Source organism: Bos javanicus, chromosome 18 (genome assembly GCF_032452875.1).
Source record: "Bos javanicus breed banteng chromosome 18, ARS-OSU_banteng_1.0, whole genome shotgun sequence".
Lineage (NCBI taxonomy): Eukaryota > Metazoa > Chordata > Mammalia > Artiodactyla > Bovidae > Bos > Bos javanicus.
In genome coordinates, this window is record NC_083885.1 from 59,350,303 (window position 1) to 59,376,928 (window position 26,626).

Genomic DNA, 26,626 nt, shown 5'->3' on the forward strand with positions numbered 1-26,626 from the left:
CACTTTCATGCATTGGAGAAGGAAATGGCAACCCACTCCAGTGTTCTTGCCTGGAGAATCCCAGGGACAGGGAAGCCTGGTGGGCTGCCATCTCTGGGGTCTCATAGAGTCGGACACGACTGAAGCAATTTAGCAACAGCAGCAGCAGCAACCATATACCACATTCACATAAGTTTTTCTCATGTATGGATTTTCTGATGTTTAGTGAGTGCTGAGACCTGAGTAAAGGATTTTCCACACTCGAAATATTTGAAAGGTTTCTCTATATGTATTCTCCAATGTCTTTTAAGGTGTGAATTTTGACTGAAGAATTTGCCACACTCATTACATCTGAAAGGTCTCTCTCCAGTATGAATTCTCCAGTGAAGTTGAAGATGCGCTTTTTGACTGAAGACGTTTCCACACTCATCACATTTGTAAGGTTTCTCACCAGTATGAACTGTCTGATGAGTTAAAAGGGTTGACTTTACACGAAAGGCCTTGCCACACTCATCACATTTGTAAGGTTTCTCTCCAGTATGAACTGTTTGATGCCTTAAAAGGATTGAGTTTACACGAAAGGCCTTGCCACACTCATCACATTTGTAAGGTTTCCCTCCAGTATGAACTGTCTGATGCCTTAAAAGGATTGACTTTTCATGAAAGGCCTTGCCACACTCATCACATTTGTAAGGTTTCTCTCCAGTATGAACTGTCTGATGCCTTAAAAGGATTGACTTTTCATGAAAGGCCTTGCCACACTCATCACATTTGTAAGGTTTCTCTCCAGTATGAACTGTCTGATGCCTTAAAAGGATTGACTTTTCATGAAAGGCCTTGCCACACTCATCACATTTGTAAGGTTTCTCTCCAGTATGAACTGTTTGATGCCTTAAAAGGATTGACTTTTCATGAAAGGCCTTGCCACACTCATCACATTTGTAAGGTTTCTCTCCAGTATGAACTGCCTGATGAGTTAAAAGGGGTGACTTTACACGAAAGGCCTTGCCACACTCATCACATTTGTAAGGTTTTTCTCCAATATGAACTGTCTGATGCCTTAAAAGGATTGACTTTACACGAAAGGCCTTGTCACACTCATTACATTTGTAAGGTTTCTCTCCAATATGAACTGTCTGATGCCTTAAAAGGATTGACTTCTCATGAAAGGCCTTGCCACACTCATCACATTTGTAAGGCTGCTCTCCAGTATGAACCCTCTGATGACCAGCAAGGTGTTCATTTCGGCTGAAGACTTTGTCACATATATCACATTTAAATAATTTCTTTCCTGTATGAATTTTCTGATGTCTCCTGCGGCTTGAACTGTCAGAAAAGGCCTTGCCACACTCATCACATTTGTAAGGTTTCTCACCAGTATGAACTGTCTGATGAGTTAAAAGGGTTGACTTTACACGAAAGGCCTTGCCACACTCATCACATTTGTAAGGTTTCTCTCCAGTATGAACTGTCTGATGCCTTAAAAGGATAGACTTTTCATGAAAGGCCTTGCCACACTCATCACATTTGTAAGGTTTCTCTCCAGAATGAACCCTCTGATGACTTATGAACTGTGAAGCCCGACTAAAGTGCTTGCCACACTCATCACATTTGTAAGGTTTCTCTCCAGTATGAACCCTCTGATGACCAGCAAGGTGTTCACTTCGGCTAAAGACTTTGTCACATATATCACATTTAAATAATTTCTTTTCTGTATGAATTTTCTGATGTCTCCCGAGGTTTGAGATGTCAGTAAAAGCCTTGCCACACTCATCACATTTGTAAGGTTTCTCTCCAGTATGAATTGTCTGATGCCTGAAAAGGATTGACTTTACATGAAAGGCCTTGCCACATTCATCACATTTGTAAGGTTTCTCTCCAGTATGAAATCTCTTATGACTTATGAACTGTGACGGTTGACTAAACTGCTTGCCACACTCATCACATTTGTAAGGTTTCTCTCTAGTATGAAATCTCTTATGACTTGTGAACTGTGAAGGTTGACTAAAGTGCTTGCCACACTCATCACATTTGTAAGGTTTTTCTCCAGTATGAACCCTCTGATGAACAGCAAGGTGTTCATTTCGACTGAAGACTTTGTCACATATATCACATTTAAATAATTTCTTTCCTGTATGAATTTTCTTATGTCTCCTGAGGTGTGAGCTGTGAGTAAAGGCCTTGCCACACTCCTCACATTTGTAAGGTTTCTCTCCAGAATGAACCCTCTGATGACCAGCAAGGTGTTCATTTCGGCTGAAGACTTTGTCACATATATCACATTTAAATAATTTCTTTCCTGTATGAATTTTCTTATGTCTCCTGAGGTGTGAGCTGTCAGTAAAGGCCTTACCACACTCATCACATTTGTAAGGTTTCTCTCCAGTATGAACTGTCTGATGACTTAAAAGGATTGACTTTACACGAAAGGTCTTGCCACACTCATCACATTTGTAAGGTTTTTCCTTGTGTGCTTTGAGTTCTTGTGTTATTACTGAAGGATTAATAAAATCATTCCCATATATATTAGAAACACTGGGTTGGACACAAGGAGGAATTCTTTGAAGTGGTGAAAATGAGAAACTGTTGTTGACAGACCTCTTAGCTTCATTATATTCAGAAATTATCCCACCAGTTTGAAATATCTGCAGCTTATCCTGAAAGTTAAATCCAAGTCTGTTTCCAAAGGGCTTGATTCCTGCATCCTTTCTATCATGCAAATCTCTTCCATCAGGCATATTTCCATTAAGGCTTACAGGTGTTCCTTTGTAATTTCTTTTGTCGTCTCTCCCCTGACACTCAAAGTCACACATATTTTCCTGACTTTCCCAAAGATGAAAATGTTTGATTTCACAGCTTTCAGGTCTTCCCAGCATCGATGTTTGGAATGTTTCTAGTTTCTCACTGTTCGCTTTGAGTTGTAAATGCTTGATCACATGTGTAGGAGAGATATCTACAAGATAAAAAGAATCATAGGTATCCTGCTCACAGTAATTCAAAAATAAATGTTTCATGTTGAATATATATTACACCAAGAGTAATACTTACACCAAGTTATGAAACACCACAATGATGACCTTAAGTTTTTAGAAACACTAAAGGAATAGAATTCTTAACTTAAGAAAGTGTAAAATAAATTCACCGTTAAGGTAGTCTAGTTTTAAAAACCATATGCCAAACACACTCACATTGGATAATCCTATGCCAACTCTCAAAAACAGAGTATTTTTCTACCAGAACTCTTAGGAATGTATCAATCAACAGTTGTCTCAAATTGAAAAGAAAAATATTACACTATCACTGTATTCTGCATACTTACTGTACATAAATAAATTCTAAACAATATATTATATATTGTAACAGTAAATAATCCAAAACCAAAATAATCCAAAATAAGCTTACCCAATTAATAATTAACTAGTCACAATTGGTTGTTTACAATTGAAAACAAATGAGAAAATGAAGAATATGACAAAAACAATTTTTTGGAAACAATATAGTTTTCTAAATCTGCTATAGAACTACGTACCCATAAAGAAAGTCATTTTACAACGCTAACAAGCAGTATGTGTCAGCTGTATTGCAGAATACACACTAAAAGACCGTCATCTGTAAATGACACATAAATTAAGACGTAAAATAGTCACCACTTTTCTAACAGCCAATAAACAAAGCAATCCCTACCTATGTTATTGTTCTTCAGTCGCTCAGTCGTGTTTGACTCTTTGCGACACTGTGGACTGTAGCCCACCGGACTCCTCTGTCCATGGGATTTCCCAGGCAAGAATAGTGGAGTGGGTTGCCATTTCCTTCTCCACGGGATCTTCCTGACTCAAGGATAAAACCTGCATCTTCTGCATTAGCAGGTGAATTCTTTACCACTGAGCCACCAAGGAAGGCTAATCTCTAGCCATGCACTATTCTTAATTCCCTGGTTTAATGGCACCAAAATACAATGAATAAAAAGTGAATGCTTTGTGTATTTATTGACTAGGGTCAGACACAATACTGCTGAAAAATGTTGCAAGTGAAAAGCATACAAAATATAATGTAGTTGAGGTTTGACAGAAAACAAAATTCTGTAAAGCCGTTATCCTTCAATTAAAAAATAAATAAAATTTTAAAAGATATAATGTAGATAAAGTCGTATCATAAAGAACATGACAGAATATAGATATTACTTTTTTTAAACAAAAATAAATTTTGAGTATTTACTATAAAACATGTACCACTGTAAGCCAACTGACAGCACTAATTTGCTTTAACAGGCTTGAGGTAAATTAACATGTTTTTCTCTAATCAGAGCAGGAGACACACCCAATTGGCACACAAAGTGGTAAGAGAACCAGGATATGAATATGAACCTATAGACTGAGAAAACTTATTTGTAAACATGACCACCCACTGAATGAATAGATAAGAAAAGATTAGAAAATATTAAAAATAATACAAGGAACTTAGAAAGAAAATATCAAAGAAGATACAAGACAGAAGTAGTCTGTTTAATTATTATTCAACCATCCCATCTCAAAATGGGTTGTGAATCATTATGGATGCACAGAGTGATTTAGGTCATGTCCTGAGAAACTTGTTCAATAAATGACCAGATATTATCTTTACAGTGAGAGTATGTAGAAGGTGGAGAGATGTGATAAGTAAGAACAATGTTTCCATCCATATCAACATACTATGTGAGGAATGGTCAGGACTAAGAAAGGGCCTGCGTGGAGCATAGGGCACACAGGTTTATGTCAGATATCAGCTTGTGACTGCAAGTCTTTGTGAAAATAACTGAGTGCAAACTAATATACTGATATTAAAGGAAAAGAACTGGTTCAGCAAGTTTATGGGCATTATACTATGGGTATGGGACAGAAACAAGAGAGATTTTTAAAGTGACTGTGATATATGGAGAAAGCAGGATAATACCTGTTATACTATTTACAATGCAATGTATCCAACTGTGAATTTTGTAAGTTACAATGGAATGCTTATATTCGAGAAGAACATACACAATATTCCAGGATACTGTGTAAGAATCCTATTAGCAGAAATCAGAAGGAAAATCCAGGAAAAGGCTATCTAAACCTAGGTTCCTCTGACAAGTACGATTAATCTCTCCATTGGACATTTCAGGATTTGGAATAGCTGAACTGGAATTCTATCACCTCCACTAGCCCACTACAGGGCTCTTGCCTGGAAAATCCCATGGACGAAGGAGCCTGGTGGGCTGCAGTCCATGGGGTCGCTAAGAGTCGGAGACGACTGAGCGACTTCACTTTCACTTTTCACTTTCATGTATTGGAGAAGGAAATGGCAACCCACTCCAGTGTTCTTGCCTGGAGAATCCCAGGGACGGGGGAGCCTGGTGGGCTGCCATCTATGGGGTCGCACAGGGTTGGATACGACTGAAGCGACTTAGCAGCAGCAGCAGCTTTGTTCGTAGTGATGCTTTCTAAGGCCCACTTGACTTCACATTCCAGGATGTCTGGCTCTAGATCAGTGATCACACCATCGTGATTATCTGGGTCATGAAGATCTTTTTTTGTACAGTTCTTCTGTGTATTCTTGCCATCTCTTCTTAACATCTTCTGCTTCTGTTAGGTCCATACCATTTCTGTCCTTTATTGAGCCCATCTTTGCATGAAATGTTCCTTTGGTATCTCTGATTTTCTTGAAGAGATCTCTAGTCTTTCCCATTCTGTTGTTTTCATCTATTTCTTTGCATTGATCACTGAGGAAAGCTTTCTTATCTCTTCTTGCTATTCTTTGGAACTCTGCATTCAGATGTTTACATCTTTCCTTTTCTCCTTTGCTTTTCCCTTCTCTTCTTTTCACAGCTATTTGTAAGGCCTCCCCAGATAGCCATTTTGCTTTTTTGCATTTCTTTTCCATGGGGATGGTCTTGATCCCTGTCTCCTGTACAATGTCACGAACCTCATTCCATAGTTCATCAGGTACTCTATCTATCAGATCTAGGCCCTTAAATCTATTTCTCACGTCCACTGTATAATCATAAGGGATTTGATTTAGGTCATACCTGAATGGTCTAATGGTTTTCCCTACTTTCTTCAATTTAAGTCTGAATTTGGCAATAAGGAGTTCATGGTCTGAGCCACAGTCAGCTCCTGGTCTTGTTTTTGCTGACTGTATAGAGCTTCTCCATCTTTGGCTGCAAAGAATATAATCAATCTGATTTTGGCATTGACCATCTGGTGATGTCCATGTGTAGAGTCTTCTCTTGTGTTGTTGGAAGAGGGTGTTTGTTATGACCAGTGCCAAGAAAGGTTCATCTAGTCAAGGCTATGGTTTTTCCTGTGGTCATGTATGGATGTGAGAGTTGGACTGTGAAGAAGGCTGAGCGCCGAAGAATTGATGCTTTTGAACTGTGGTGTTGGAGAAGACTCTTGAGAGTCCCTTGGACTGCAAGGAGATCCAGCCAGTCCATTCTAAAGGAGATCAGCCCTGGGATTTCTTTGGAAGGAATGATGCTAAAGCTGAAACTCCAGTACTTTGGCCACCTCACGCAAAGAGTTGACTCATTGGAAAAGACTCTGATGCTGGGAGGGATTGGGGGCAGGAGAAGAAGGGGACGACAGAGGATGAGATGGCTGGATGGCATGACTGACTCGATGGACGTGAGTCTGAGTGAACTCCGGGAGTTGGTGATGGACAGGGAGGCCTGGCGGGCTTTGATTCATGGGGTCACAACGAGTCGGACACAACTGAGCGACTGATCTGATCTGATCTGATTGGACATTTACTTCGTTTCTTCTTCCACGCATGTTCATCTCAAGATCGAGGAGTATCAAAGAAAAGGAGGGATTGAAATTGACTCTGGAGGACCTTCCCAGTTACAAAAGCCTTTCTGAGGCATCCAACTCTTTTTTGTAGAAAAACACTTTATTCTCCTAGACCTTCCCTGAGTTCAAAAGAGCAGATTCAAACAGACACTAATACATAAAACGATATAAAAGAATCATACCATGATCAAGTGGGATTTATTGCAGGGATGCAAGATTTCTCAATATCTGCAAGTTAATCACTATGATACACCACATTAACAGTTTAAGACTAAAAACCATATGATCATCAATAGACGCAGAAAAGATTGACAAAATTCAAGTGCCATTTATGATAAAAACCCTTCAGAAAGTCAGCACAGATGGACCTTACCTCAACATAATTAAGACTGTATATGTCCAACACACAGCTAACATAATACTCAACAGGGAAACACTGAAAGCATTCCCCTTAACAACATGAATAAGACAAGAATGTTCACTATTGCCACTTTTATTGAACATATTTTTGGAAGTCCTAGCCACAATAATCAGAAAAGAAAAAGGAAAGGAATCCAAGTTTAAAAAAATTAAAAAAAGAAGTAAAACTGTCACTATGATGCTACACACAGAAAATCCCCAAGATGCCACCAGATGACTACTAAACTTCATCAATGAAGAGAGTAACTTGCTGGATACAAAATATATAGAAAATTGCTGCATTTCTATACACTAATAACAATATATCAGAAAGAGAAATTAATGAAACAATCCCATTCACGATCTCATAGAAAAGAATAAAATTCTAAGAAATAAACCTACCTAAAAAGTCAAAAGAACTGTACTCATAAAACTATAAGATGCTGATGACTGATACCAAAGATGACACAAACAGATGGAAACACATACCATGTTCTTGGATTGAAAGAAGTAACACTGTCAAAATGACCATACTATTCCAAGGCAATCTACATGTTCAATGCAACCCTTATCAAATTAACAATGACATATTTCATAAAACAAATAAAAACTTAATTTGTACCAAAATACAAAAGACTCTGATATCTAAAATGATCCTGACAAAGAACAGAGCTGGAGGAATCATGTTCCCTGAATTCAGACTACACTACAAACTGACAGTCAACAAAGTGAAAGTGAAGTCGCTCAATCGTGTCCAACTCTTTGTGACCCCATGGACTGTAGACTACCAGGTTCCTCTGTCCATGGGATTTTCCAAGTAAGAATACTGAAGTGGGTTGCCATTTCCTTCTCCAGGAGATCTTCCTGACCCAGGGATTGAACCTGGGTCTCCTGCATTGTAGGCAGATGGCTTTACTGTCTGAGCCACCAGGGAAGTGGTATGATGATGGCACAAAACAGAAACACAGATCAGCAGAACAGGATAGAAAACCCAGAAATAAACCAATTTACTTATAGTCAATTATTCTATAACAAAGGAGGAAAGAATATAGAATGAAGAAGTCTCTTTAATAAGTGATGCTGGGATAAATGGATAGTTACATGAAAAAGAATGAAATTACAACATTCTCTAACACCACATACAAAAATAAACTCAAAATCTGTTAAACACCTAAATGCAAGACCAGATACCATAAAATTCATAGTGGAAAACAAATGCAAAACACTGACATGAATGTCAGCAAAATTTTTTTGAATTTATCTCTTAGAGTCATGGTAATAAAAGCAAAATCAAACAAATGAGATCTAATTAAATTTAAAATCTTTTTGCAAAGTAAAGGAAACCAAAAAAAGAACAAAAATTCAACTTTTGGACTAGGAGACTATATATGCAAATGATGCTACCTATAAGGGATTTATTTCCAAAATATACAATATTGTATATAAAATATACAGTTCATACAGCTTAATATCAAAACAAACAAACAACCCAGTCAAAAACTGGGCAGAAGATCAAAACAGGTATTTCTCCAAAGGAGACAAACAGATGGCCAACAGTCACGTGAAAAGATGTTTGACGTCTCTACTTATGAGAGAAATGCAAATCAAAACTACAAAAATGTATCACCACACTGGTCAGAATGACCACCATCAAAAAGTCTACAAACAATAAATGCTTGGGAGGGTGTGAAGAAAAGAGAACCCTCCTACACTGTTGGAAGGAACATAAATTGGTACTGCCACTTTGGAGACTAGCATGGAGGTTCCATAAAGAACTAAAAATAGAGCTATAACATGAACCAGCAATTCCAATCCTGGGCATATATCCAGAAAGGATGAAAACTAATTCAAAATGACACAGGCACCCCAATGTTGTTAGCAGCACTATTTATACCAGGCAAAACATGGCAGCAACCTAAATGTTCACTGACAGACAAAGGGATAAAGAATGTGTGGTACATATATACAAGGGAATATTGTGAAGTGCAAGTAGCTCAGCCGTGTCCAGCTCTTTAAGACCCCATGGCCTGCAGCCTGCCGGACTCCCCTGTCCATGAAATCCTCCAGGAAAGAACACTGGAGTGGGTTGCCACCTCCACCGCATTAAACACAATGAAGTAATGCCTTTTGCAGCAATATAGACAGACTTAGGGATTATTCTAAGTGAAATCAGACAGAGAAAGACAAATATCACAGGATATTATATGTTGAACTGAAATAAACGATACAAATGAACTTATTCACAAAATAAACTCACCAGCATAAAAAACAAACTTATAGTTACCAAAGGGGAGAGTACAGGATGATGATGGGGGCAGGAAAGAGAGAGATAAATTAGGAGTCTGAGTATATACAAACTAATATGTATACAAAATAGATAAACAACAAGAACCTACTATAGCTCAGGGAACTATATTGAGTATCTTGTAAACTGCTGTATACCTGAAACACAACATTGTAAATTAACTATACTTAAAAAGTGGTGAAGGAAATGGCAACCCACTCCAGTATTCTTGCCTGGAGAATCCCAAGACAGAGGAGCCTGGTGGGCTGCTGTCTATAGGGTTGCACAGAGTAGGACATGGCTGAAGAGACTTGGCGTGCATGCACGCATGCACTGGAGAAGGAAATGGCAACCCACGCCAGTGTTTTTGCCTGGAGAATCCCAGGGACAGAGGAGCCTGGTGGGCTGCTGTCTGTGGGGTCGCACAGAGTCAGACACAAGTGACGCGACTCAGCAGCAGCAGCAGCATACCTTAAAAGAATGGTTAAAACAAAAACACCTCTTGCGGAGATGTTCAAAAGATGTTTCATAAGGGTGTAAAAACTACTAAATGGGGGAAGCAGTCTATGAAACAAGACATGTTGACAAAACTGAATACCCACCAGCAAAAGAATTTACTTGGAACATTATCTTACACTACAGACAAAAATGAACTCAAAATGGTTCAAAGACCTAAACCTAAGTCCCAAATGTATAAAACTCCTAGAAGTAAATGTGCAGGAACTGTTTCTGGAAATTGGACCCACAAATGATTAACCAGATATAACACCAAAAGCACAGGCCACAAAATAAAACCAGATATTAATAAATTGAACTATATCAAAATTATAAACTACTGTGCATTAAAGTGCAGTGAGTTTGAAAAGACAATCAACAGTAAAAGAAAAAATATGTGGAAATCATACATCTGATAGTAAATGAGTACAAAGAATATATCAAGAATTTTAAGAGGGACTCATCACCAGTTCCACCATAGGGACCATTCCCCAATCAACCATCCAACGCATTGCAAATACAAAACAGAAACACTAAGAGTAATACAGAAATTTGAACTCAATGATAAAATAAAAAAATACCTACAATGCACAGAACAACAGTGCAGCCAATAGCCTCATAGATAGAGAATGTGAACTTGGACAAACTTGTCCTGGGATAAATTCCCATACCATTTACAGAGGCTAAAATATATGGTCCTTGATACACATGAACAACACTGTCATGGTGCCCTTGACAGAGTCTCCAAAGCCAGAAAATAATCTGGAAAAATGTATCAGGCTCTCATGATACTTTCTCTCTCATAATCCTAGAACATACTGACCACTCTACTGGATAGCTTCAAGTGGTGACTTGGTACAGAGCAAGAAAATAACATTAGGAATAGTGTCTCCATCACAGTTTTCTGTTACCTAGTAAATCCACCCCACAGAGACTCAGCAGAGGCTGCCAATTAAACATAGGTGGATTATCACAGCAAGGAAACCAGATAAAATTTCAGACCCTCAGGAATATATTTCAAAGAAATTTAAGAGGTAAAATATACAAAGTAAGGAGAATGTAACATCAGGAACAGTTGACATTCCCAGACAGGTAGAGCAGCACAAGAGTAAAAATAATACAACATGAAGGTCAGACATTACAGGATCTTGAGATGGGACCATGCACTCGACCTACAGGTGGCAAGCTAAGAACTTGTGATATTCACATATGCTACCCTCGTAGGATCTAGGATCAAAAAGACGATCTCTCTACCCACTCTCCTTACATTTTCCTAAGTAACCACCACAGAGGATCCAACCCACCAGCTTGTCCCAATCCTAAACAGAAAAAAACACCCCTTTTGAAATACTCATTTTTCTTTACACATTGTATTTTTGGCTACTTTTACATCATTCCCCACTGTCCAGAGCCTTTTCTCATGCTCCAATGTGGAGATTAATATTTAGATCAGAAACAGAAATTCTGGGACTCCCCTGGTGATCCAATGGTTAAGACTGCATTTCCAATGCAGAGGGTGCAGGTTTGATCCTTAGGGAACTAAGATCCCACATGCAGAATGGTGCAGCCAAAAAAAAGTAAACAAGCAAGCAAAAACAAACAAATAGATATTCAGCATTATCAGAAGAAAGAAATCTAAAGTGCTGTGGATTTCTTAAAACACTGAGCCAAAAGTCAAAAGATAGAAAATAGGAAATTGGGTTTTTCGGTATTTTTTTTTAACATTTGCCAGTGAGCTTTGTACATAATTAAGCTCTGGGACAACCTCAGATATGACATGAAACAGGCACAGCATCTGAAGAGGGTCATTTTAACCTTGTGAAGCTGTGTCATGCCCCAGTCACCAGAACTCTCAGATGAAAGACATCAGGGCCTCCCAAGGGGGCACACAGAGAAAATGCATATACCCAAGGGCAGCTCTGGAAGGAAGTCATCCTCACCCACAGACAGTAGGTTCCTGTAGGTCTCCAGCATCACGTCCCTGTACAAGGCCCTCTGAGCAGGGTCCAGGAATTCCCACTCCTCCTGAGTGAATTCGATGGCCACATCCTCAGAGGTCAGTCGTTCCTGAAATGAAACCACATGTCACCAAAAGGGCCATGAAAAGTTCTCATTTTCATGCAAAAGCGAAAGCGTAGTAAGGGGTAAGGATTGACTTGAAGTATGTGTTCTAACAGATCCACGCAGGGGTATCTGGAGAAATTATGCATCTCTATTCTTAATTTTTTATGCTTTTTCATAAGACCTTATGAGATCCTCCAATTAATATGGATTTTTCATCACTGTTCAAAATCCATGAAATATATAAAAATAAAACTCAACACTGTTTTGGCTATACAGAAGTGTCAGATATTATGTTCTACCCAGTGAGTGCAATTCATTATCTAGATGAGGTACAGCATGAGTGGTGTCTACAGAGATGACGAAGTCCACGGCACTTTTAATGGAAAGATCAAAAGTTTCAGTTATGACGTTGATAACAGCAGCAAAGACCAGAAGTGTCTGAAGGATTCCTGTTGCTCTAAATTATTGTAGTATTACTCTAAACATTAAACAAGTACTTTACAGGCAAGAACCTGTCATCAATGTAATAGCTCATTAAAGAATGATTTGTTCCCACCTTACAGAAGAAAACCTATGTCACAGACACTCTGAGAAACTCGACTCAGATCAAGAAGGTAAGAAATGTTACATGAAGCACCTGAACTCAGAGGCTTGGGCTCAGCAACTGAAGCTTAAGCATCTAACAGTTAAGTAATACAGAGAACATTAAAAGTCCTTTGACAGAGGGCTCCTAAAGAAAACTTGAAAGAAGTCTAAGGTGAGCCTCCTCCCTGCCCCTCTGTCTTCTCTGCAGGGAGAGCAGCTCTCGGGCCTCAGGCCTTCATCCCCTGAAAATGGACACCTGTGCCAAATTCGTCTACCCTCTCCCTGATCGGGAGAACCTCCCCCCTGTTGAGTGATCACTGTCTGCAGTGGTGAAGGACTGGAGACACTGACCCATGAGAGCCACGGCAATTTTGGACAATTTTATTTCATCCTTTTATTCACATGTATTTCAGCATCTTTCAGATGATCCTCAGACCATCTCACTTATTCCTAGCCACAGCTTCCAAACCAGTGCCATTTCAAAGGACTTTGACACAGCAGCCAAGTTCCCTGGAGCTGGAGCTGCCACAGCAGGGGTGGCTGGCTCCAGGGCTGGAAGTGGGACTGTGTTCGGGAGCTTCATCACTGTTATGCTAGGAACCCTTCCCCAAAACAGTAGCTCTTCCACGCCATGGGCTTGGACCTCCCAAAGGCCATTGGGCTCTTTTGCCTGATGGTGGTCTAGCTCATCTTCTTCACAATGTGAAGGAGCTGTTTCCACCTCCCATAGTTCTTTCTCCTGTGTCTGCCCTGTATGTTCCCTTTCCCGTAACTCCCCAGGCAGCCTGGGGAAAGTGGTGGGCTCAGGGTTTGACAGAAGGAAAACAAATAAATATTGTATTAATATGATAAAAAATGTCCAAGGTGAACAATGTGCAATGGCATGAAAGGTCATTATAGACGTGGATACAGGAACACAACTGTTAGTAATTTACTACTTAAAACACTAACAGGATTGTTTAGAAAATTTCAAGGCCACAGATTATACTGATAACATAATTTCAACTGAAAAAAAAAGGTGATATGTAGTCTTTAAATCATGATGTCTTCTATTGCACATGCATGCATGCTTATCTATAAAAAAAATTAACTGAAATGACAGGATTCGTCTTTTGGAAGATTTTTTGGACAATTTTATTTCATCCTTTTATTCACATGTATTTCAGCATCTTTCAGATGATAAAAATGTATCCTTTGTACTCAGCTGAGTTTGTCAACAGGATTCTATACTAGGCTACCAAAAGAAAACTGGTAAAAACATTAAAAAAAAAAAAAAAAGAATACTTGAACTCAATTCATAAAATTACCATATACAAAAATACAAATACAATTTTATCCATTTAAATTTACATAGCAAGGCATTAACAGAAGTCAAAGACTTTCTTTGCTTTTTTTTCCATTAATAAAACAGTGATTTGAAATTATAAGAGTCATTAGATTATGACAAAAAAATATTATCACAATAGCAAAGTAAAAAAAACTTCTTGGAGAATTAAAAAACATAGCAAAAAAGAATATGGAAAAAATATAGTTATTAAGCAAGACTATCTCAAGAAACATCATGATAGGAAGGAAACATTCAATACATTCCTTCTGAAATTACAGTGGCATGAAAGGAGCTGTCCAGGGTGTCTGTCTTTAACCACCATACGATGCGCATGAGCAGGGGCCACTAGAAGAAGAAACAGGAGGAAAAACACAGGGCAAGAGACACAGAGTATGTCAGAGAGTTGAAACAGGTAGTACTCACAAACCTAAGGACATGGAAAGGTGAAAAGTGAAAGGATGGAAAAAGACAGTCCATCCTAAAGAGAGCAGGGGAGACTGTTATATCAAACAAAATAAACTGAAGAAAAAAAAAGTGCAATGAGATAAATATTGTATAATGATAAAATGGTCAATTTACCAAAAAGCTGGAACAAGTAAAAATATATATACATCTGACATTAAATATCTCAGAAAAATGAAGCAAACATTGAACAGGCATGTACAGATCACACGACCCAACAAAAGCATAAAACACATGCATCTCAAGGACACATAAAACATTCTCTATGAGACACCACACGTTAGGCCAAAATTAACCATTTTAAGAGACTGATACCAGAAAAGTATCTTCCCTAACAACAACGAAATAAACACAAGAAGAAAAGAAAATTCCTCAAATGTGGACATTAAACAACTCACTCTTACACCACAAATGGGTCTAAGAAAAAAATCACATGGAAATTTTTAAATACATGGATGAAAACAAAAAGACAACATTACAAAATTTATAACACACAGAGAAGACTGTACTAAAAGGAAAGTCTGAACCGTTAAATGCTTACAGTAAAAAAGAGAAAAGATCTTAAATCTGAAATCTATTTTTAGACCTCTAGGACACAGAAAACAGAAAACAAACTAAACTCAAGTTTAGCAGAAGGAAACAGGTAAATAAGAAAGATTAAACCAGAGATAAAATAGAAACTAGAAAAATATAAAAATCAACAAACCAAGAGTTGATGTTTTGAAAAAACTGTATAGGAAAACCCCCACCTAGACTAAGGAAAAGAGAAAAAAGATTCAAATAACTAAAAACAGATATGAAACAGGAGTGATTACAACTGAGGTCAAAGAAAGTTTCTAAACATAAGGAAGTACTATGACCAATAACGCCAATAAATGACAGAATATAGGAGATACTGGCTAAGTCTCAGAAACACACAAACTCTTTTACTTATTAAGAAATAAAAAAATTGAGACATGTTGAAAGTGAAAGTGTTAGCTACTCAGTCATGTCTGACTCTTTGTGACCTCATGGACCGTAGCCCACAAGGCTCCGCTGTCCATGGAATTTCTCCAGACAAGAATACGGGACTAGACAGCCATTCCTTTCTCCAGGGAATCTTCTGACCCAGGGATAGAACCTGGGTCTCCCTCACTGCAGGCAGATTCTTTATGATATGAGTCACCAGGGAAACCCATTATAACTAGAGAGATTTAAAAAGTAGTCAGAAACCTCTAAGAAAAATACAGGACCAAATTCTACCAAACATTTACAAAAGAATTACCACTAATCCTGTAATTCTATGGAGCAAGCATGATTCTAATAGTTTGCTAATTTCCCAAAGACACAAGAAAGGAAAACTAGAAACCAATACCCCTGACGAATACTGATGCAAAATTAAAATACTTGCAAACCAACTTCAACACATATTAAAAAGATCTGGAGAAACAGACATAGAGAACAGACAGAGGCAGGAGGGGAGGAAAGAAAGGGTGAGATGTATGGAGAGAGTAACACGGAAACTTACATTACCATATGTAAAGTAGAGAGCCAATGCGAATTTGCTGAATGACTCAGGGAACTCAAACAGGGGCTCTCTAACAACCTACAGGGGTGGGATAGGGAGGAAGATGGGAGGGAGGGGACATAGGTATACCTATGGCTGATTCATGTTGGTATTTGGCAGAAAACAACAACTTCTGTAAAGCAATTATCCTTCAATTAAAAAAAATAAATAAAAAGATCTGACACCATGACCAAGTGGAGTTTATTCATATAAGGCAAGGAGAAGTCAACATAAAAAAATCAATACGACACACTACATTAACAGATTAAAGGGGAAAAAAAACAGGATCATCTTGATGCAGAAAAAAACCATTTAACAAAAATTTGACAACCTTTCAAGATGGAACACTCAACAAACTACAAACAACACATTATACCAACATCAACATAATAAATGCCATTATGAAAAGAGCACAGCAATGGGGAAAGAATGAAAGCTTTTCCTCTGAGGTCAAGAAGGCAAGGATGCACACTCTGCACTACAGTTCAGAAAGCACTGAAACACTTAGAGCAATTAGATGAGAAAAAGAAATCAAAGGTCAGCAAATTGAAAAAGAAGTAAATTTATCTTCTTTCCCACGTGACAAAGTTTCATAGGTAAAAGCCATAAAGATTACAAAAGAAACATGCTTTATCAAAAAAGATTCTTTAATAACCACACAAAGGATCGATCAACCAATTAACTCATTATCAAAACTGCCATGACAATCTTTCTAGAAGCAGAATAAAACATAGTGAAAGTCACAGAACTATTCAAAGAGCAAACAGCAAAACTCCTGAAGAAGGAAGATGGAGGTCTTTCTATTTCAACACCTAACACAAGGTAATCAAGGTGATGTGGTACTGGTATAAAAACAGATAAATAAACCAACTGAACAGAACACAGTACTCAGAAATAATTCTTTGTGTATATGTAAGGTATATTCACAAGGATGTCAAGATACACAAAAGGGAAAGGACAGTCTCAACTGATCTGATTCCCAGGTTTTACCAGCTATTGTGCATACTAACACCTGTCTTCCATGTGCAGTTTCCTTACCCTGGTTGACAGAGCAGACAGCGCATCCAGATGGGCCCTAAGCAGTCCCTGCTGCCCAACAGCACTGAGACCCCGTCTCCAACCCATGGGTGAGAAGCCCTGCCCAGGACGGTACCCAGGGGAGCCTCCTCACAAGGGCCAGGTCGCCGGGTCATGGGGAGACGGGATCTAAGTGGAGACGACAGGGCCAGAGGGAAGGCCCTGGGTGAGTGTGCGTGTACAGGAGTCACACAGGACACTTGAGAGTCAGACACAATTAGCGAGTCCAGAAAAGGGCATTTCAGGAAGGACACACTAAATATGACCTTACCTGAGAAAGAGCCATGCCTCACTCCTTTTCTTTCCTCTTCCTTAACTTCAGGGCTTCCTCAGGCAACACGAGTCTTCAGAGGTCTATCATGAAAGTTTAAAACATGCTGTTTAATGCTTAGAGTCAACACATCCCCTTCCTGAGCCCCAATCACACACACAGTGAAGCCTTCACCATGAGGAACAGACAGTCCCCTGTGGCCACTGTCTCAGGAGGGACTCAGGACAGTCAACTCCTGCAGAGAGACCAACTGGGAATTTCCCACACTTTCCCTCGGATTACACTCCCCTCCTGATGAGGCCTCATGTACACCGCAGCAGGAGGCACCTCCGCTGACCAGGCAGTCTCCTTCAGGTCACACAGCAGGCCCTGATCCATCCCCACTCAGAACACAGCATCCCCTCCTCAGCCCAGATCTCAGCCCTCAGGACTGGGAGGACTCAGACTCCTGATGCTCAGTGAGGGATCCAGACTGGAATCAACTGGGGCATCTTAAACATTCTTGAGCCGTGGACCAACACAAACTACCTGAAGGGGAATCTGTGGTCAGAGGGTACAAAACATGGGTATGCAAATGCCTCATGAATGAAACGTGAAGCCTGGACAGAGCACCATTCAGAGGAGAAAAGCACCCCCCAACTCTCTTTCCAAGTCTTACTAAGGTGTAACTAACAAAAATGGTATAAACGTACTGTGTACAAAGTGATCATGTGATAGATTCATACACTGAATAATTATTATAGTCGAGTAAGTTACACTTCCACCTATGAGTACACTGTATTATTTCTCTCTAGGCGAATTTCAAGTATACAGAAACACTACCGGCAGCATGCAGTACCTCAGATCCCCAGAACTTCCTTATTTTACAACTGAAAATCTCTACTCTTTGACTACCAGTGCCCCCATTTCCCCCTCCACCCAGCTCCTGATAACAGCCTTATCACTTGATGGCTCTGTGAGTTTGACAATTTTACTTTCCACATACAGTGTTTGTCCTCCTTTGTCAGGCTTATTTAACTTGGCATAATGTTCTCTAGGTTCATTCATTCTGGCATAAATTCAGGATCCTTGATTTTTATATTTATATACAGAGAAAAAATAGTTCATGAATATACAGTATATAATAAATATTTCTATACCACACTTTTGTAACCTATTCTTTCGTCAAGAGACATCTGGGCTGTGTCTATGCCTTGGCTACTGCAAATCCAGTCACACTCATGGGACTGTGGACATATCTCTGAAAAACTGATCACTTTTCCTTTGGATATCTGTCAGAAATGGGTTTGACAGACTGTAGGCCTGTTCTATATTAATTTGTTAAGGAACTTCCATTTTAGTTTCCAACATAGCAGTACCATTTACATTACCACCATCAGTGCAGTTAAGACTCTGTGTTTTCTGTACTGTGCCTGTATGTGTGCTTATTTTGGGAGGGACAGGAGTGGATAACAGAGAACCCAGCCTGGCAGCAAGACAGTTGCAGCTGCATCTTCTAGAGGACAAGCCTCCAGGCTGCAGATCACTGTGGCATCGCTGCCCTCTGATTTTTTGGAGCCATCCTCCCCTATGTCACAAGACTTTATTACTCTTCTTAGCTTGGGCCCACAGATCCCTACTGAGCAGGACCACCTTATAACAAGCATTCTGTGATCTTAACCTTAGTACTCCTATTTTCCCAGAGGGACTCAAACAAACTTACAAACTTTAATGGTGTCCAACAGAGTGTCCACAGAGCCCATGATGAGCCTCTAACCCTCTTATACAAACACAAAGCATTCCAAGCCCTGATAACTCATGCATGAAGCAAAATACAAAAGAGGACACCCAAGGATCCACAGACACAAGACACCGTGTTTTCATTTACAGTGAGTGATCCAGGTCAAACACCAAAATCTCCAAAGACTATGAAAAAGAGGGATAATTCCAGTGATGCACATGGCCCACTGAGACCTCAGCATCTTCCAAGGAAACACTCCAGATTCTCTTGGTATCTTCCCAAATGCACATGAACCTTTCTTCACCGGCAACCCCAAGTACACAATGATACCAAAGTTGATGCAAAAAATGACCTGAGATTTTCCCTGTTACTCTATGGTGCCTGCCTGCTAAGAGAGCCAACAAAAGCAAAAAAAAAAAAAAAAAAAAAGAGCCAACAAAAGCCAGGGCGTGGAGTGGATGCTGGGGCCATCTGCTAGAACCAGCCCCTCAAGCCCAAGGCTCCCATCCTCCTGCACCCACAGGTGCCTGCGGGCTCAGCCCAGGCCACAGTTCTAACAGTGGAAAAGGCTTCTCCTGGCTGAATTCCACATTCTTTATTGCTGCTCACGTATGGTCACGAGTTGTCAAATCAAACCTGTGCAGGCAAGTGTCAGCCTCAGCACTGCTGTCCCGGGAACACGAGCTAAGGCACTGGAACCTCAAACCATTCCATGCGGGCTCTCCAACAAATCCGCTCCCAGGTTCTCCAGCCTGAACTGAGACATTCTTTTCCAACAGATCCACACCCGCCTTGTCCCTGCAACTACACTCAGGATGGGCGCACGCTCCATTCACTGGGCTCACCTTGATGCCCCCAAGTACTGCCACAAGCCTCCTGCAGACCCCACCAGGCTCCCTCCGCTTTCCCCATTTGTCTACCTCTCCTCCCTGCATGACTGGACTAAGCAAGACTAAAGCGCACCGGGGTTTCTTGGCAAAGGGGATCACAAGAGGAGTGCCCACGAGCTACCACCCAAAGGACACTGCATGTGCAGTATGGAAACCAAGAGACTGGCCCTCCTGGGAAAGTCTGCCACCACCTGGGGACACTATGGAGTCCAGGTACAAAGGTATTTGAGATGAGGAAGTCTCAAAGCAAGGGTCTCCAGGTCTCACTCTCTCCTGTTTTCCCCACCCACACCTACTTGGAAGATATTCTAGCTCTTGGCGAGGGAGTGGGGGGGCAACGTCTCCTTCCTGCCCCGTTAGGTTTTGCATTTCTGCTCATCCTCAGTGCACTGAAATCACAATCGGTGACACTGAGCACATGAACTCCTAGAAGGCAAAGCTGCTGTCCACGATGGTGACTGGTCCCTGGATGGACAGAGCTTAGATCTGGGGGCTGCAGAGGACTAAACCCAGCAGACTAAACATGGGGACATCTTAGCCCACTGCTTGAGGACACCAGCTCTGTAGGGCTTTTCAGGACTTCCTATATTTCTCGGCTCATCTTTTGAGTAATTAAGTAGTCACATGGGGTAAAGATCAATTACAGCTGAAATGTCCAGAACATGGGAAACATCTTCATCACCTGCCCTGTTCTCTTGGTCTTCCCTGAGAATTATTCAGCCCAACCCATAGTCCTGTCATCTAAAGACATTTCCAGTATCAGGTACTGCAGCGACACTGGGAAGAAGAGGAACACTATGAGCCCTAAAAAGAGGGGAACCAGGAAGGACTCAAAATAACCCATGAAGAAGGGCATTAATTTCTGCTTATGGCAACTGATACAGAGGCAATAAACCTGGGTAACGTGAGAGAGACTGTTAGGAGGGGATGGGGAGACCTCTCTGAACCTAGACTTGAAGGGTAACAAAGAGCCTGAGCCAGGGTGACCTGAAGGTGAGAAAAGGAAGTATAATGTCAGACGGAAATGGTTTTGGTATTTGGAAACAGAGAAAAGGTAAATGAGACCAGGACAGGCTGAACCACGAGCAAACGGTCAGCTCCCAGGATGAGGCTGGAGACTCTTACAGGGCCCTGAGCTTGACAGAGGGCTGTGGAGCCACAGCGAGGAGTCAAGCTTTTGTCCCAAGAACAAATGAAAGCCAGTGGAGGTCTGAACGTCAGGACATAAAAAAAATTTCCCTTCAGATTTAGCCTTATTCATAGAAGTCATCTAATTCTGAGCCTGTGATCCTGCCTCCATCCTAGTTTTCCTTTTCATTTTTCATTGAGGGAGGACTGGGATCTATTTAAAATTCTAATCACCACCAGACACTCCCTCCAAACCAGAACTGCCACACACAGACACACAGCCAATTCGGCTAATCATTTCAGGGGTCTGTGTTGCTCACGCTCAGAGTTTCCGGTCTAGTCTCTCATCTCCATGTTACAAGTGGGCTCCCTCAGGCCCAGAGAGAAGCCGTTTATGAGAAGAGTGAAGAGACCAGGTATAACTGATTAATGAAATGGGAGGCTGAAGGGCAAGGGGGCCAAGTTTGTCCTTAATGCCCATCCCATTTAAGACCAGGAACATCTGTCATGTACCTGAGCAAAGGAAACTTTTCTTTCAAGATTGGGTCAAATTGATACTAAGCAGGTAATTCTTTATTATAAGATTGCAGTAAAATATTTTAAAAATACAGAATTGAAAATGTATATCCACTGGTACAAAAAACATTGTAAGGAGTCAGCTTAGAAATAGGGTCTGAGCAATCTTTTTCATTATGAATAGAGAGGCTCTGTTGGAAGGTCCCACGTCAATCCAGCCCATCCTTCCTCATTCGCACAGAAAAGTCAAACAGGGACCTGAGGGAAACATCTTCATATCACCTCACAGCTCACTTGTTTCACTGATCATAGAAAATGGAGAAAACAGACCATTACACTAACCAGTTAAAATAGGTGGGTTTTTTTTTCTTTTTTTGAAAGGAAAGAATGAAGCATTTTATTTTGTTGGTTTTATCATGTTAAATGTTCTTTTATTTTCCCATTTCTCAAAGAAATGCCTTTAATTTCGCAAGATCTAATGTCATACCTCTGTTATTCTCTGGTAAAGAGCTGAGACCAGAAATATCCATTTGTGTGTGCACACATAAACATATATACACAATTCATGTCCTTGGTAAAACCACAGTTGAAAATATGTCTATTTCATTACATGATATCCCATACATAAAACCCTCCAAGATGTATTTCCCTTTGAATTCAGAGAAAGGGAGGTGAGGTGATCTTTGCTTATTAACTTTTATTTTTTCAGTTTCCTCATTTTTATTTTTAAATTATTTTAATTGGAGGATAATTACTTTATAATATGTGATGGTTTTTGCCATACATCAACATGAATTGGACATGTGTCCCCTCCATCCTGAACCCCCTTTCCACCTCCCTCCTTGCCCGATCTCTCTGGGTTGTTCCAGAGCACTGGCTTTGGGTGCCCTGCTTCGTGCATTGAACTTGCACTGATCATTCCATTTTACATATGGTAATATACATGTTTCAGTGCTATTCTTTCAAATCATCCCACCCTCACCTTCTCCCACTGAGTCCAAAAGTCTGTTCTTTACATCTGTGTCTCCCTTTGTTGCCCAGCATGTAGGATCGTTGGTACCATCTTTCTAAATTCCATATATATGCATTAATACACAGTATTTGTCTTTCTCTTTCTGACTTATTTCATTCTGTATAGTAGGCTCTAGATTCATCTACCTCATTAGAACTGATAAACGAGGTGACATTTTTGCTAAGTATGGCACAAAATAGTCTAAGATGATTTACTACTTACCAACTGATGCTGCTACTGCTAAGTCGCTTCAGTCGTGTCCGACTCTGCGCGACCCCATAGACGGCAGCCCACCAGGCTCCCCCATCCCTGGGCTTCTCCAGGCAAGAACACTGGAGTGGGTTGCCATTTCCTTCTCCAATGCATGAAAGTGAAAAGTGAAAGTGAAGTCGCTCAGTCGTGTCCGACTCTTAGCGACCCCATGGACTGCAGCCCACCAGGCTACTCCGTCCATGGGATTTTCCAGCCAAGAGTTTCAAATGTACGAGATGAAGGGAAAAAAACACTCAGGCAAGGAATGAATCTGAAAAAAAATTTGAAAAAAAAAATTGTGAACTATTTTTAATCTAAAAATCTGGTGTCAAAGTTTAAAAAGCACTGAGAATAATCATATTTAGAAAAGCATGATAAGAGTAGAATACTGGAAACTAAAAAATCTTATTTCTGAAGTTAAAAATGATTACAGAAACTGAATGAATTAAGACCTATTCCAAGCTACAAAAAGACAGGAGAAAATGTGAATCCATTAAAAAAAAAAAAGTGTTTCTTTTAAACTGCTACCCAATAGTGATACAGTGGATAAGAATCTGCCTGACAATGCAGGGGACATGGGTTCTATCCCTGGTTCAGGAAGATCCCACAAGTACAAGCAACTAAGCCTGTGCACAACTACTGAGCCTGTGCTTTAGAACCTGGGAGCCTCAACTCCTGAGCCCAGGGCACAGAACTTAAGACAACACAGCCAAAAAAATTAAAAAAAAAAAAAAAAAAAGCTACCACAGAGTGACAGAGTCAGTCATTTCTTGCCCCAGGTCTCTTCTTCCCTGACCTCTATCTCATGATAGGACAAGGGAAGGGGGTCACTCACAACTCAGTGAATCAAGCCACTGCCCCAGGCTCAACAGGGTTTGCAAATGAAAGTCATCTTCTGCCACAAGTAATAAAAAAAGACACAAGCCTTATAGACAGGAGTTTTGAAATTCTCAGCCTCCTCTGTATAACTAAAAAAAATCATCTGTACCCAAACAACTGGCCACACCTGGATCGAGCTTACCCCTCTGTTCACCTATCTCCCTATTTCATCTGAGTCTCGGTGTCTCTTTTTCTCCCCCTCTGCTCTCCTGCTGTCCCTGTCCTATTTCCTCCCTCACACGTGTCCTGTTCCAGGCTGCTGCAACTCGTCCCTCCTCGACATGCTCTCTCCCCCCAACCTTCCTTAGTCTTTCAAAAATCCATACCTATGTCTGCCTCTTTCTTCCCCCATTTCGGCTCCCTCTCTGCGCTCCAGATTACTCCCCTTCTCTCGCTGTGACTCTCCCTTCCTCCCAACTCACTGGCAGTCCATGTGGCTATGCTTCCTTCCAGCCCTTTCTTCCTCTGCTCCTTACCCTTTGGCCTCTTTCTCTGCCAGCACCATGATAAAACCGGCCACTTCACATTGAGACTTGAACCCATGTGGCGGGACTCCAACCGGGTGAAAACACAACTCCGGACTCTAACCCAAGAGGCCTGGACTCAAACCCGGCCAAAACCCAGTTAGGGACTCTCCACCTGACGTCCCTCATCGCCCTTCGCCTCCCCGCTCCCATCACTGAAACAGGGCAGTTGTCCCTATGCTGCTTTCCAGTCCCTGGAGATCTGGCTTTTTAATTTATTAATACTTCTCTATTTTACTCACTTGGCTATTTTCAAGGCTTAACCTCTTTGACTTGACTATCCCTTTACAAGTCCCTCAGCCATTCTCAGTGTTCCCATTGGTTCTCCCTGACGCTTTTCTCTCAGTTAGTTATTTCTCTCAGTCCTTCTGACTCTGCTTCTCCTGATCCTCCAGCCTCCAGTTATGTACTGAGTGGGCGACAGAACGCGACGCCCCCGGACCGGAAGACCACCTTTTCCGACCGAGTTGAATTGGGCATGGAACAGCACTGGCGGTCACAAGGCTGGCCCAGGTCACCTACCCTACGCGGGGTGAGGGGACGGGCTGACAGGAAAGGGGGGGGGGGGGGGTTGCGGGGCAGAAGGACCGGCCTCAGGAGACGCGAGGACAGAGGGGCTGGGAGGGAGAGGGCTCAGGAGCGGGGCGGGCTCTCCGGAATCCCGGGCCCAGGGAGAGGGCGAGGCCTCTCCGGGAGCGAGGACGACGGGCTCTGCCTCCAGCGGTCGAGAAGGCGACGCAAGAAGGTTGGAGACGCGGTGGGGCGCGACTCCAACTCGCGAGAGAGGGCTTTACTTGGAGAGGCCAGAGGTAAAAAAGGGTTTTAAGCAGGAAAATGTCGCCAGAGGCGGTGTCTACGCGGACCGAGGGCCGAAACCGCCTCAGCAACACTTAAAACCCAAACGAAAAGATAACTGGGCCGCAATGGCAGCGGCAGCGTTTATTCGGGGCCGAGCACCGGGTGCCAGGGTTTTCAGGTCGCTGAGAATTCCCACACCCTGAGGACGAGTGAGCCGGCGCGGGGGCGGGGGGTGGTGGCGGGCTCTGCAAACTTACTCTAGAAGGAAGCTTAGGCGCCGCTCGGGGACCTCGGCTCCGCGCTCTCCAACTTCCGGGTCTGTGTGCAAGGGCTTTCGGTATTAGAGCTGCGGCTTCCGACCAGGGGCGGGGCGAGCACCCGCTGTGCGCACCGCTCGTGGGAGGGGCGGGGCCTGTTAACCTTGACAGGATTAAGCTACTGTCTATAACACTGCTCAGGTAAAAGCTTCAAGTTTTGTCGGAAGCCAAGATACTTCCTCTTAAGACTAAAAGGATTTATTCTCAATAAAAAGCTGTTTTTCACAGCATATTGTGCTCAGATCCTGCTAGTGAGGCTGAAGCAATTCAGGGATCTGGGAACTTGGGCACTTTCAAGAAACAAGAATGGAACTAGTCTCTATATTACAAATACAAAACTCTCCCTGGGTATAAATGGGCTATTCCCTACTGACGCCCTACAAAACAGCAAACTCAGCATAGTGCTGAGTTCAACAAACTCAGGGTCAGTACCTGGGTGTCTGAGATCGAGGACTTAAGGGATGTGATCATTTGGGTCACTAACCACAGCCTTAAAGAGCAAGACAATTTCAGTTCAGTTCAGTCGCTCAGTCGTGTCCGACTCTTTGCGACCCCATGAGTCGCAGCACACCAGGCTTCCCTGTCCATCACCAACTCCCGGAGTTCACACAAACTCACGTCCATCGAGTCAGTGATGCCATCCAGCCATCTCATCCTCTGTTGTCCCCTTCCTCTCCTGTCCCCAATCCCTCCCAGCATCAGTCTTTTCCAGTGAGTCAACTCTTCGCATGAGGTGGCCAAAGTACTGGAGTTTCAGCTTTAGCGTCATTCCTTCCAAAGAAATCCCAGGGCTGATCTCCTATTTAGAATGGACTGGTTGGATCTCCTTGCAGTCCAAAGGACTCTCAGGAGTCTTCTCCAACACCACAATTCAAAAGCATCAATTCTTCGGCGCTCAGCTTCCTTCACAGTCCAACTCTCACATCCATACATGACCACTGGAAAAACCATAGCCTTGACTAGACGGACCTTTGTTGGCAAAGTAATGTCTCTGCTTTTCAATATGCTATCTAGGTTGGTCAGAACTTTTCTTCCAAGGAGTAAGCGTCTTTTAATTTCATGGCTGCAGTCACCATGTAGATAACCTAAAAAGAGAAAGCAAAATAGGAGAAAAAAACATTTTTTTTTCTTTTGATGAGAACTGCATTATTCTTTAAAATACTCTATTCTATACTTTGGAGGAAGTGCTTAGTCGCTCAGCTGTGTTGGATTCTTTGCGACCACATGGACCATAGCCTTCCAGGCTCCTCTGTCCGTGGGACTCTCCAGGCAAGAATACTTGAGTGGGTTCCCATGCC

General features: G+C 41.5%; 1 protein-coding gene and 1 pseudogene across 5 annotated transcripts in view; both read right to left on the minus strand.

Annotated features, from left to right (window-relative positions):
* LOC133229653 (zinc finger protein 239-like) overlaps positions 1 to 26,626 on the minus strand; it is a 263,424-nt gene that overhangs the window by 44,241 nt on the left and 192,557 nt on the right. The window lies entirely within an intron of this gene.
* On the minus strand, positions 175 to 25,366 carry LOC133229650 (zinc finger protein 665-like; annotated as a pseudogene).